Genomic DNA, 14,559 nt, shown 5'->3' with positions numbered 1-14,559 from the left:
TCTAAATATTTTCATTAACCAAGTTAACTAAGTTATTAAAATTTAATTTAAATTTCAGTCACATTTTTTTTTCTCTTTCTCCTTTTCTTATTCCTCCTTTAACATTGTCATTGTTGTTGTCACCACCACCACTGTCATTGTTGCTGCTGTCATTGCTACCATTGTCTTCTTCTTCGTTTTCTTCTTTTTACGTTCCTTCTTTTTTCTTTCTTTTTCAACGTCTTGTTGTTGTTGTTTAATTTTTTTCCTTGTAAATTAGATGTATCTTTTTATTGAGTGAATTGAAAAAATACAAATACCTTTTATGTTATTTTTCTATACTCAATATTTGTGTGCTATATGTATAAATTTGTGTGCTATGTTGAACAAAAATGTGTGCTATATGTTTAAATAATATTTATGTGCTATAGTAAACTAGAATTTATTTAATAATTTTTGATAAATTAATGTGAATTACTAGGCTATTAGTTTTGATTACTTGTGTTGTTTTTTTATATTCGATATATATTATTATGGTTATTTATGATGATTTTAGTTTTTTTAATTGAGTTGTTTGAAAAAATAGTGTTATTCTATAATTCTAATTTTTGTGCTATATATGTGAATTTGTATGCTATGCTGAACAAAAATGTGTATTACGCTTAAATATTTGTGTGCTATGATAAACTAGAATTTGTTTAATAATATATGTCAAATTAGTGTGAGCTATCAAGTTATTAGCTTCGATTACTTGTGTACTATGAAAATGAAGGAGACGTCTGTTGTTTCACTTTATTTAAATTACACATGTGATGTGGTATAGTGTTTACAGTATTGATGGACAACTGTATTCAAAGTTGATTTATACCTTTTACATCTAAGGGCAGCATTCTATGAACACAAAGGAGATGTGTTGAATGCACCCAGAGATTGCCACACTTTCTGTGGACCATAACCGCAAAAAAATATTGGAACTGCATGCACATCGAAATTAATAGCCACGAGCCATGATGACATACTTAAAAAGAGTGTCAACAGCACCTTTTTATGTGTGTGTGTGTGTTTTTTTTTTTTTGAAAAATAGAACTTGTAATGTAACATTAGTTTACAATAAATAGTGATCGGTTTATACACTATGAAAAAAAAGAGAAAAAATAAATGTGTAATAGAATTCAATAAAAAAATATACACATAAAGTTTGGTGTAGCAAAAATTTGTGTGCTGTATTTTAAAAATTTGTGTATTATGATTCAAAAATTTGTGTACTGTGTGTAAAATTTGTATACTATATCGATAAGCTTGTGTTACGTTCTTATTTTTGTGTACTATACTTAAAAATTTTATGTGCTATGCTTCAAAATTTGTGTGCTTTTTAATAAAAATTGTGTGTTATAAAAAATATGAAAAAGTTTGTACATATAGTCCAAGCTTTTTGAATTGTACGCTAGTGAAGCATTGGAGCCCATATCACGCGTTTTATTTTGAAAATAATTTTATTATAATTAAGCTAATCAATTAGATTTAATTACAAAAAAATTTGTATATATAGTATCACTTTTTTTTTTCTTTTTTTCATTTCCATCCCAGCCCTTAAAATGGGAACGTTCCACCACTTCGCTAAAACAGGCAAAGCTTAAAATTTTTAATTATTTATTTATTTTTATTTTGAGCATTATGATGTAGAATTGAAAAAATGGACTAAATTTATTGAACCAATCTATTTATTCGTTTAATACCTGTAAGTCTGTTTAAATTTTAAGTTAAATGGGTTGAGTTCGATTAACTCAAAAAAATGACTGGTTAAACGGATTAAATAGTAATTCGTTTTTGTTTATATTTTTTAAAAAGAAATTAATACTTTTAATCAATATATCTTTCAATCTCATTTAAAAATTCGATCCATAAATTAAAAAAGACATTGTTATTTAAGATTTTTTATTTAAACATAATTTTTTTGTTAAAATATTTTTAAAATTAAAATAAAAAGATAAATAAATTAGTCTGTTTAACCTATTAGTCTGATCATAAATGATCTAAAACGAAAAAATTATAGCTCATGAATAAAACGAACATAAATAGACCAATCTGTTTAATCTACAAATTTAGATGGACCGAATTTAGATAAGTCGGTGTGATCCGTTTGACAACCTTACTATAACACATGAATGGTTTAATTACTAGTTATTACCACTGATGAGTGAGTGATTTTTTGAAAAATTTCTGGCACGACGAAGGAAATGAGGTGGCGAGACGCCCATTTGGCAAGGGTTTGCGGAGCTTGAACGACGGAGAGGAGGGGTGGTAGGTTTAACTAAAGGAGGAGTTTGTTCAAAAAATAATATTTTTTAAGAGAATAATAGTTTTAAATTTATTATATTAATAATTAAAAATAATTTTAAATTTTATTTTTAAATCATAGAATTAATATAACATTTTATTTAAGAGCCAATTATTCAAAATGGGTGATATTACATGATTAAATAATTTTGATAATCAAGTTCAACTAAATTAGTATAATAATTTAATGACATAATAAAAATTAATTAAAAAAGAACAAATATTTGATTAAACTTAGTTACAAACCAATCATGTTTGGTAACTAATTAGCGTACCAGCCAACAACATCAACTATTAGTTTGGCTATAAACAAATCAATAAAAATATCCAAAATCAAATAAAAAGAAATATCTAAAATTTAAAAAAAAAAATCTAAAACCAAATGAAAATAAACATCTAAAATTATTGTAAAAAAAATATCCAAAATCTAACAAAAAAAAATAAAAAATCTGAACGTAATAAAAACTCTTTTTAATTATGGTAAAAAAGAATACATCACTTTTAAATATTTCTTATACTTGAATTTCAGATATTTAAAATTTAAAAATTTTAAATATTTTTTTTGAGAAGGCAAACAAAAAATAAATAAAAGAAAACTATTAAAAAAGAAGATATCATTGTAGATGTTTCTTGTACTCAAATTTTAAAGGTTTAAATTTTAGAGATATTAGATATTTTTTTGAGAATATATAATTAAAACTAAACAAAAGTAAATTATGAAAAATGAAAGTATCATTTTGAATTTTTTTATACCTACGTTTCGAATGTATAAATTTTAGAAGTATCAAATATTTTTTTTAAGAATATATCCATCGTTGTTGTTAAAGCGGTCCCTTCTTTTGCCTCACCATTTAAAAGAAATGTCCGAAAATTTCAAAAGAAAACATCCCAAATTATTATGAAAAGAATTATATATGAAACCTAGCAAAAAGAAACACATGAAACTTAATAAAAAATATCTAAAATATTAAAAAATATCTAAAGTCAAACGAAATAAAAAAATTAAAATTGTTGAGAAAAAAACTCCAAAATATAACAAAAGAAAATTAAACATCCAAAACATAAAAAAAAGAAGCGTATGAAATTTAAGAAAATAAAAGAGTTAAATATGATTTTGGTCCATAACGTATTGGTCGAAAAAAATTTTTATTCTTAACCTTTTTTCGTAAACAAAATTGTCCCTAAGATTTAAAACTAAGTTTTAAAATCATCTTTTTTATTTAAATTTTAAAATTTTGGACTAAATTATCCATAACAAAAAAATTATAAAATAAAAAAAAAGAAAAATAAGAGAAAAAGAGTGTTTTTGCTCTTGCGAAAGGGAAAGGGAAGAAGAAGAAGGGGGAAAGAAAGAAGAAGAAGAAGAAGCTGTCCACAATTTACCTCTGTCTCCGCTTTCGCCGTAAAAAATTAAAATCAAGTTAAATCTTAGGAACGATTTTAAAACCAAATTAAACCTTAAAGACAATGGCGGATCCAGAAATTTTATAAGAAGGAGGCCAAATTGAATACAAAATAAATTAAAATATAACATAATAAAAAGTCAACAAAATATAATTTATGGTATATAGGTCAAAATTAATAATTATATTATATGGAAATCAACATTCAACTACATACTTTAGGATTTTTGTATTTTTAAATTTGTTTTCGATATTTTATATAACTAAAATTATCAATTTATCATCTGAAATAAATTTTGAACCATTCTCTACTTTTTCAACATTATAATTTATACATATTAAGTTACTAATATATAAAATTTTTTTAGTGTGTTAATATATTAAAATATATTTAATCTATAATATATATATTAATTATATAATAATAATAAACTAATAGTATTAATTTTTTTTAAAAAATTGAGGACTATGGCCACCTTAGGCCCTCCTTAAATCCGCCACTGCTTAGAGACTATTTTGTATATAAAAAAAAAAAATTGGAAACGAAAAAAATTTTTGATTTATACCTTAAAGATCAAAATCGTACTTAATCCAAAATAAAACATTTAAAACTATTAAAATGAATCATCCAAAATTTAAAATAAAAAACATCCAAAATATAAAAAAAGAAATATTCAAAACCTATAAAAATACACGTTCAAAAATAAAATATTCAAAACTTAAAAAAATAAAATATTTAAAATTATTAAAATAATCATCCAAAAACTAAAAAATATAGCGGTAAGAGATGGCACAAAATGTTGCAACTTCTACGTTTTCTGGAGGGAGGTGAAGAAAAATGAGAATAGCCCATGTTTTTTTTTTATTTTAAAAACATGATTTTTTTTTGAAAAATTTGCTACTATATAGAGTTAATTTTCTATATTTTTCTGTTATTAAAATATCTTATTCACGTAACATTTTTCGTACATATATTTTTTATAATAATTATAAACGAAATAAATAATAAAATATAAAAATAAAAATATTTTTAAAACCACACGTTTAAGTATGGAATTGATTTTATTTATTTGTTTTTTCTTATAAACATCATTAGAATTAGAAAGCATCATGAGCGACCTATATAAATTTATGATCAAAGAAACCATATCATGCATATATCACACATCACTTCAAACAAAGCCCTCCAAACAAGGCCGAAACTTGATGGACTCCTTAGATTTTATTCTTATTTTTGTAGCCATTGCTTCATTCTTCTTCATCCACACTTGGAGATCTAATAGAAATAACCCCATAATTAATTTGCCCTTCTTTGGTATGCTACCATCAGTTTTATGTAATCTTTCCAATATCCATGATTATGCAACCACCGTTTTGAACCACTATGGAGGTACTTTGATGTTCAAAGGTCCCTGGCTCACAAATGTCAACTTTCTCATCACCAGTGATCCTATGAACGTGCACCACATTACGAGCAAGAACTTTGACAACTACATTAAAGGGTCTGAGTTCTATGAGATTTTTGAAATCATGGGAGATGGCATATTTAACACTGATTCCCACAAGTGGAAGCGCAGCAGGGACATACTACAATCATTGTTCAGACAAAACTCGTTTGAGAGTTTAGTTGTAAAAATAATTCATAAGAAGCTGGAGAGTTGCCTAGTTCCACTTCTCAATAATGCATCGGAATTAGGAACTATTGTGGACTTGCAAGACATCTTTCAGAGATTCACTTTTGACAACATCTGTTCCATAGTGTTGGGCTTTGATCCTAACTCTCTTCCTAACAAGCTCATCCAGTTCCCAGAGATCGCTTTCGAGAAAGCTTTCAACAAAATGGAGGATTCAATGTTCTACAGACACATTGTCCCAAGATTTTTATGGAAGCTTCAGAAATGGCTCCAAATTGGACAAGAGAAGACCTATAGTGAATGTGAGAAAATAATTGACCAATTCTTGCATCAGTGTATATCATCCACTTTCCAAGAGCAAAGCAAATTCAACTGCACTAAACATGAAAATGAACCAAAGTTTAACATGCTTAAAGCTATTGTGGAGGAAAGTGGAATGGAACAAATAGATCGCAAGTTTTTAAGAGACAATGCTATTAGTCTCTTAGCAGCAGGAAGGGATACAATTAGTTCAGGTCTCAGTTGGTTTTTCTGGCTGGTTTCAACCCATCCTCTTGTTGAAGCCAAGATCCTTGAAGAAATTAGAGCAAACTTTATACACAGGGAAGAAAATTGGCTCATCACTTCAAGGTTAGAAAATCTTAACAAGCTAGTTTATTTGCATGGAGCTTTGTGTGAAGCACTGAGACTTTTCCCTCCACTTCCTATTGAGCACAAATCTGCAGTTAAATCTGATATGCTTCCTAGTGGTGATAGTGTTAATGCAAATACTACAATACTTTACTCTTTGTACTCGATGGGAAGAATGGAACAAATATGGGGAGAAGATTGCTTGGAGTTTAAGCCAGAAAGGTGGATTTCTGACAAGGGAAGCATCATACACGTACCATCTTACAAGTTCATAGCTTTCCAAGCAGGCCCAAGAAGTTGTTTGGGTAAAAATATAAGCTTTATTCAGATGAAGATCATCGCCATTGCTTTGTTGTTGAATTTTCAGTTTGAGGTGGTGAAAGGGCATAATGTATGTCCATGTCTTTCTGTTATTCTTCACATGAAACATGGCTTGAAGGTCAAGGTTACCAAAAGAGGTATTATTAATTAGATTTAGGGGCATCTATATGGTGTGTACTCCATTGTTGTACGAACATATATATCATCTTGTTATCTTTATAAGATAAATAAGTGAAGAAGTAATAAGCATATCATCATCATCTTTTCAATGTTTGTATTTGATATTGATCATATATAATATGAAAAACAACTATCATATATTATTGGTGTAACTATCTTTTATCTACTTGTGTTGGTGGAATGACACGAGATTTTAGCCTAGATTAAGTAATAACAATGCCTTCCACATCATATTTTGATCCAAAATTTTAAATTAACGCGTTAAAGGGTCTTATATTAAGCGGCCACTCAAATGCAGATGTTAAAGCATCCTTATAAAATGACTAGTTAACGGCTATTTCGTAGACTTTGTTACGAAGAATATGGAATTTGGAGCCAAATAGAGGCATTGGTTGAGGATATGTTTGTTGACAACGTCAATTTCGATATTGACGAAAGGTACCACAACAAGGCCATTCAAGCTTGAAAGGGGATTTGAGGTTAGACGATTCACTGTCACTTTTTTTTTTGTTTGAGGCATGGTTTATGACTTGTAAATGTCATTCATATAAGAATTTGTTATTATTATAAGTATCATCTAACATAAATTACATTTTCTACTAATCTTACTTATTCTATTGGTAACTAAATATAATCTCATCTAGATTATCATCACCATTTACTTCAACAACAACACAAGAAATAATCTAATCTAGTGAGATAAATATGATGAAAATACTTAAAATAAAAAAATATCGGAATCTTTGTTTTTGAAATCTGCCACATGAACAAGAACAATGAATCTAGCTAAATGGATGCATGCTTCAGGCTCAGTGATGATAAATTGCTACCACCTTTAGGGTTTTAGTGAGTTAAATACGTCTCTTACTATATTGTTGCAGGTTTCTACATTTTAGTTGTTTGGCCTTTTATGCTAAATTATGTGTGTCGTCTTTAATTAATAGACTAATACCCAATAATCTGTACTCCGTACTCCATAGCCCGGGACTTAGTACGTAGTGTAATCCCTTAAAACATCAGAATACCAAAATGTTTAGGTAACAACTATGTATCTGTAGTAATTTACATAAATAGAGGAAAAATTTATAATAAAAATTCTTTTGGAATAATTTAAAATGTTTGTTTTCTAATTATTTTATATATATAAAAAATCCTAAATTTAACCATCTCATTTATTAGTTTCGTTAATGTACACAAATAAAACTTATTATGTGGAATGTGAGAGGCGAGTTTCAACTACTTGATGTTAAGTATCGTTTTTTGCAGCATTGATGCTTATAATAATGGAGCAGGCAAAAGTTGGAACGTGTCACTGTTTTATTGCAATTCGACATGTGTTGGAATAACATTTGAATATTAGTCAGATTAAATTTTATATTTAAATTTTTTTTTGGTGACTTATTTAAATTTAAATTAGATAACTATTTTTGTGATTTTATTTTTATTTGGTTGACATCTATAAATAATTGGTACTTTTTATTATATGCGACACACACTAAGTATATAGTAAAAACACAAGTTCTTTTCTCTAACATGACATATGTTCTTTAAAAATATTTTATAGACAATAAAAGAATAATGTAAGAGTTAAGTACTTTTATCGTCCCTAAGGTTTGAGGTCAAAATCAAAATCGTCCTTGACCTTTTTTCGTATTAAAATCATCCTCAACGTTACAAAACGTAATAAAATCGTTGTTTTGTCTATAAACGATATTTTTCGGATAATTTTACCCTTAAACAAAAATAAAAACCCTCCTTACCTTCACTACTAACTTCTGCATCATCATCATCATCGCTGCGCAGCTCTCTCCCTCTCCCTCTCTCTCCCTCTCCCTTCATCGTCATCACCACTGCCACCATAACCATCATACCTTCTTCCTCTCTAAATCACTATTACCCACCCACAAACTAAATTCAGCAATTTTAGCAACAACAACACACTTTTAACAATAGCAACAACAAAATGAATCAACAACAACAACATCTACAAAAAAAATCAACAGAAATTTCAGATTTAACAACAGGTCAGCAATCATCAACCACAACTTCAGATCCAAAATCAGCAACAACAGAAATTAAAAAAAAAATAAAAAGAAAGAAATGATGTTTATGTTCTTAAAAAAAAAAGGAAGAACGACACTCAGTGCGAGAACCTACTGCCACCAACCTCTGGCTGCCGCCGTCCTCAGTGCGCCGGTTCTACCCTCCTTCTGCCTCCCCTTCTTTTCTTCTTCCTCTTCCTTCATACTGCCACCCACTGTCGCCGTTCGTCGAAAGCCAGCAGCCACAACAAGCGTCGCCTCTCCCTTCCCAAAACACGTCACAGCGCCACCATGTCGAGGGATTCGAAGTTGAAGACGACGAACTCGAAGACACTTCTATCGATCCCACCACTTTCCGCTCTCCACCTTCCCAACCTCTCACAACTGACCTCACTCCTCCTACCCCCATCGATCCCCAACCCGATCCCAAAGCCGCATCCTCCGATCTCCCGAAACTGCCTCCCACCACCTTCAATTTCTGGATGAGGATGAATTCGAAGGCTTCCCCATTGAACGTCCCTCCTCCGATCACAATGCTTTTCAGGCCACTCATTTCCACTTTCTCTATCACCCATCCCGATGCCAAGCCTCCCCGGAGTTCTCTTTCTCTCTCAACTTTAATTAGAGGTAATTTGGTGAGGGAGAGTAGCTAGGAATCTGGGAGAAAGAAAGAGAGAAAGAGACTCGGTGATGATGATAAAGGGGGTTGGGGTTAGTGGGGAACGGGAGGGTTTTTTTTAAGGACAAAATCGTTTGAAAAACGTTATTTATGGACAAAAGGACGATTTTATAACGTTTTGTAACGTTGAGGATGATTTTAACACAAAAAAAAGGTTGGAGACAATTTTATAGACGAAAAAAGTACTTAACGCTTAATTTAAAATAATCTAAAATTATTTTATTTTATATTTTTTAATTATTATCAAAATAATTAAGTAATATTAATAGTGAATAATTAAAATATTATATATATATATATATATATATATATATATATATATATATATATATATTATAGACGATATCAAATTAAATAACATAACTTTAAATTATTCTCTCTCTAACATTACGCATGTTAATTATTATTAGTTCTAGAATTCTAACATTATACAACTTTCTAATTTGTTAGGTAGTATTAGGTGATTCTTCCCACACAATTTTTTATGCCATAATCATAACTAAAATATAAACATATATTATGTTAAATATATTAAGTTATTTATAATATTAATTATTATTTTTATATAAAAATATCGTTAACATTAATAATATTCAAGATATGTGGGTGCTAAAAATTATCTATTATTAAAAGTGTTCTATGGACGATTCAAGCAAGCTCTATGGTATAGTCAAATTAACAAATATTTAATTGATCATATATATATATATATATATATAAAAGGTAATTCAAATATTTTTATCATTTCTTTGTATATGGACGTCTATCTTATCTACAAAAAAAATACAATGAGACAATGATCAAAGACTTCAAAAAAGAGATGAAGCATACATTTAATTTGATATGGTTGACTTAAGATTGGTGCATTATATTCTTGATAATGAGGTAAATCAAAATAAAAATATATTTTTTTTGTAAAAGAAATATACTCAAAATTTATTGAAAAGTTTAAGATGAGTAATTGTAAAGCAGTGTCAATTTCTCTAGTCCATAATGAGAAATTACAAAAAAAAACAAAAAAAAAGATGAATCTAAAGATATAGATACTTCATAATACAGAAGTTTTATTGGAAACATATTTTAGTAGGATTAAGTACAATTTTAGTCCCTAAGATATAGGCCGAACATTTTATTTGTCCCAACCTTACTCCACCCATTCAACCAACACATAAACAATAAAAACCGAATTCCAAAAACAATTCACATAACCAAGTCTTATAATCTTAAAATTCACAATTCTTCTCCAAAGTGATCAACCTCAATTACAAATTCATGAAATTAACAAAATTCTCCAATCAAACAATAAGCAGCACTCAATAACAAGGTAAAAATTAGGATAAATTACTAATGAAATCCATGAATCTTGAAGCAAATTTAATGCAGAAATTAAGAGTATCAAAATATCTTACCAGTAGGGATGAGGGAGACGGTGGGCAAAAGCGGGACAACAACCACGACAGAGATGGTGGGTAGAGACAGAGTAAAGAGGCAAGTGGCAAAGATGCTGAAAGACGAACGCGTTGTTGCATATCACACTTTACCACAACGATAGCGTGCATGGTTGATTTCCGTTTCCTTGATGAGGGTTTCGGCGGGAAAACCCCAAGCTGACACCGAAGATGGAATCAACACGAACACCGACAAAAATGGCGGCACAGTTTCGATGGACATCGATGAAGTCGTTCCTCTACGAGCTAAGAGATCTGTGATACCTTCATCCCATGACTCGAACAAGCTGGTGTTTGTGGTGCATGTGAGCAGGAACGGCACATTGTTTGAGGAAAGGGAGAGGGAGAGGATGATTAAAAAGGCGTATAGAGAGAAGATGACGGAGTTGAAGATGAAATGACGACACACAAGCTAAGGGTAAAATCATCTTTAAAAAATTTTTCTCAAATGATGATTTTAAAACCAAGTTAAACCTTAGAAACGAATTCAAATGCAAAAAAAGTTTGAGATGAATAAAATTTCTGACATATATCTTAGGGACCAAAATCGTACTTAACCCATTTTATTATCTAACCACCACAAAATTGGACATTATGTATGCAACAAGTTTACTATCAAAATTCATGCAAAAACCAAGTCAAAAGCACTATGGATCTGCAAAAAGAATCTTAAGATATCACAAGGCACAAAGGGATATGACATTCACTACAAATCTACTGAAGATCTAAAACTATTTGGATATATTGATAGTGTTTGGACAAACTCAATTGATGACATCAAAAGCACTTCTATATATATATATATATATATATATATATATATATATATATATATTTACACTAGGATTTGGAGTATTCTCTTGGGTATCAAAGAAACAAGAAACTGTGGCTTAATAATCTGTTGAAGTCGAAAGCTACCAGTCAAGCAATATGACTAAGGAAAATATTTAAAGATATAGGAAAACAACAAGAAGACCCAACAATTATATTGTGTGGCAGCAAATTAGCAATAGCAATGACAATCAATCGAGTTCATCAAATTAAAGTTGAATCAAGTATATAGCTAGCTATCAAGTATTATTTTATATGACAAATTATATTGGAAAGAAAAGATAAAGATTGAGTATTACAATACAGATGAGCAACTAACTTACATCTTCACTAAATCGCTCCCAAAATCACAGTTTGAACAATTTTAAGAGATGTTTGAAGTTACACAAATGTACATCAAAGATGAGTATTAATTATGTTACACATTTGTGAAAATATCGAGATTTTTATGATAATATTTTGTAAAAATAAATATCTAGATATTATATTAAAAAATTTTAAAAATACATAAATAATTCAAGTCTAGAAATATCTAAGATAATAACTAAAAATATTTAAGATAATATATATCTAAGAGAATATCTAGTACCTAAAAATAGGGTAAATCACATAAATAAAATTATTTAGCTCAAAATTACACAAATATCTTAAACCAGAATTAGTTACATGCCAAATCAAATTGATTTGATTTATGCTATTTACATGTAAATCAAATCAAATTTATTTAATTTACCATGAATGTGTTGCACAATTAGTAGTAAATAAAAATCAAGTTGGTTCGATTTATCATGTATGTGTTACACAAGTAGTTGATTCGATTTACGAAATATCCCCATTTGAATTCAAGTAAAATATAAAAAAATCAAACAAATAAGAATATAAATTCAAATTTTGTGGTTTAGTTTAAATTCCAAAAGATATATATTTTTATAAACTTATGAATTTAAAATAGAACAATAAATAATTTCTAAAAATTTATTAAAAATGTCTTTTAACTCTTTAGCATATAAAGAATCATTACCAAAACTTTTAATGTTAAAAAAGTTATTATAAAGTGTAGTCCTCCAAAATAGTATACGAGTTAGAACTTAGAATTTTTCAGAGTCAGAAGTAACAGATAGTTATACAATAGAAAAAGACCAACTATATTTATACAATATGTAATTTAAAAAATAATTAAAAAATTATATCAATTAAATTATCATGTAATTTGTGAAATTTAAGTGTAGAACAAACGCTTTGATGATATTATGTGTTACTTTTGATTCTAAAAAATTCAAGTGTAGAATAGAAGTAATGCATAACGTCATCAAGGTGTTGATAGATCTTTCATTATTTTTGTGCGGTTAAAGCAATGAGTGCCCTTATTGTATCTAGGAGCTCTACAACACTTACAACAGATAACGGCAGTTTCAGAGCTCAACAGCGGCAGTTCTCCAACCACTCCAATATATCTAAACATTTCTATATTTTGAATTAAACAGAATTGATCACTAAATAATAAACATTAATTTTTTTATGTAAAACTTCATTCATCTATATTGATAATTTTTTAAAAAAAAAGAAAATAATTAGCGTACTTGCTTGTTGATAAATTGGATTGCTCTTGGAAAAGGCAATTAATATTGTTAGTTTTTTTTTTTTTTTGCTTTGTTTTGTTTTAGCAGTGGATTTTACATGATTGGGATGATGACCATTGTGTAAAAATATTTTAAAAAATGTCAATTTGCAATTTTGAATAATGTTAAACAAGGAACTATTAGTGACGGTTTTAGAAAACCGTTGGAATAATTACTACAAACCAAAATTTTGTTATGGATTCCTTTTGTGGCGGTTCATAACCATTGCTATATTCAAAAATAAAACTACTTACCCTTTGACGGCGGTTTTGTATAATCTATCCCAGTAATTTGTGCATATCCTTTTGCAACAACAAGCCAAGTCTTATGATTTTGAATAGATTTATCAAGATTGAGTTTAGTCTTGTATAACTATTTGACTCCAATAACATCTTTATTTGAAGGGCGATCTACCAACTTTTGTGTGTTATTCTTTTTAATAATCTTGATTTCTTCTTCTATTGTATTTTTCTATTCTTCTTGCTTTTCTGCTTCTTCAAAGTTTTAGGCTCAATCTTGGCAAAATTAGATGTTTCGTATACATCTTGTAGAGGTCTAATTTTTTTTTTTGGAGGAAAATCAATGGTTGCTCTACTGTTGGAGTAGTTGTACTTGTTTTTTCACGTTCTTGTTCTTCTAGTCTTGTAGGTGGTTGTTGTGATACTTCAATGCTTTTTTTCTCGACTTTTTCATCTTCCTAGTTCTATGAAATATATTCATCGAACTCCACGTCTCGACTGATTATCAGTTTATTTGTTTGCAAGTTATACACATGATATCCCTTTGGTTGTACACTATATTCAAGAAAGATTTATTTCTCTGTCTTCTCATCGAGATAATTTTTTGTGAGAATGTGGACATAACATAGACATTCAAAAACTCTTAGATGTTTTGTAGAAGGCATTCGTCCACTCCATACTTTAATTGGAGTTTTATTTTCTACTACTTTTGTGGGATAATGATTTAGAAGGTATACTACTACTGTGTATATAGTTTCTGCCCAAAAGATGTTTGATAGATTTTTCTCCTTAAGGATCAAGCGTGCCGTCTCTATCATAATTCTATTTTTTCTCTCATATACTCCATTTTACTCAGGAGCATATCCAACTGTGAGTTGATGTTCGACAGTCGACACTCTCTTCTTCACAAAATTTATTAAATTTTTTGGAAGTGTATTCAGTTCCTCTGTTACTACGAAGTACGTTGATACTACAACCACTTTACTACTCCATGTATTGCTTGAATTTCTTGAAAATGCCAAAACCTCTGATATTTCATGTAGGAAATATACCTAAGTCATCTTAGTATAATCATCAATGAAGAGAATGAAGTACCTATTGTTATTGAGTGATAGTGTTTTCATCGGTCCACAGACATCATTGTAAACTAATTCAAGTATCTCCTTAGCTCACTAAACTCTTCTAAAAAGAAAATGGTTGAAAATATTGTTTTTCAA

At 29.0% G+C, this 14,559-nt stretch overlaps 1 pseudogene; it reads left to right on the top strand.

Moving 5' to 3' along the window:
* The first annotated feature begins 4,897 nt into the window (after positions 1–4,897).
* On the top strand, positions 4,898–6,455 carry LOC107632239 (alkane hydroxylase MAH1 pseudogene; annotated as a pseudogene).
* The last annotated feature ends 8,104 nt before the right edge of the window (positions 6,456–14,559 follow it).

This window comes from Arachis ipaensis, chromosome B3 (genome assembly GCF_059453495.1).
Source record: "Arachis ipaensis isolate K30076 ecotype BB chromosome B3, ASM5945349v1, whole genome shotgun sequence".
NCBI classification, from domain to species: domain Eukaryota; kingdom Viridiplantae; phylum Streptophyta; class Magnoliopsida; order Fabales; family Fabaceae; genus Arachis; species Arachis ipaensis.
Note: the sequence above shows the minus strand (reverse complement) of the source record. Positions and strands in the feature narration are given on the sequence as shown.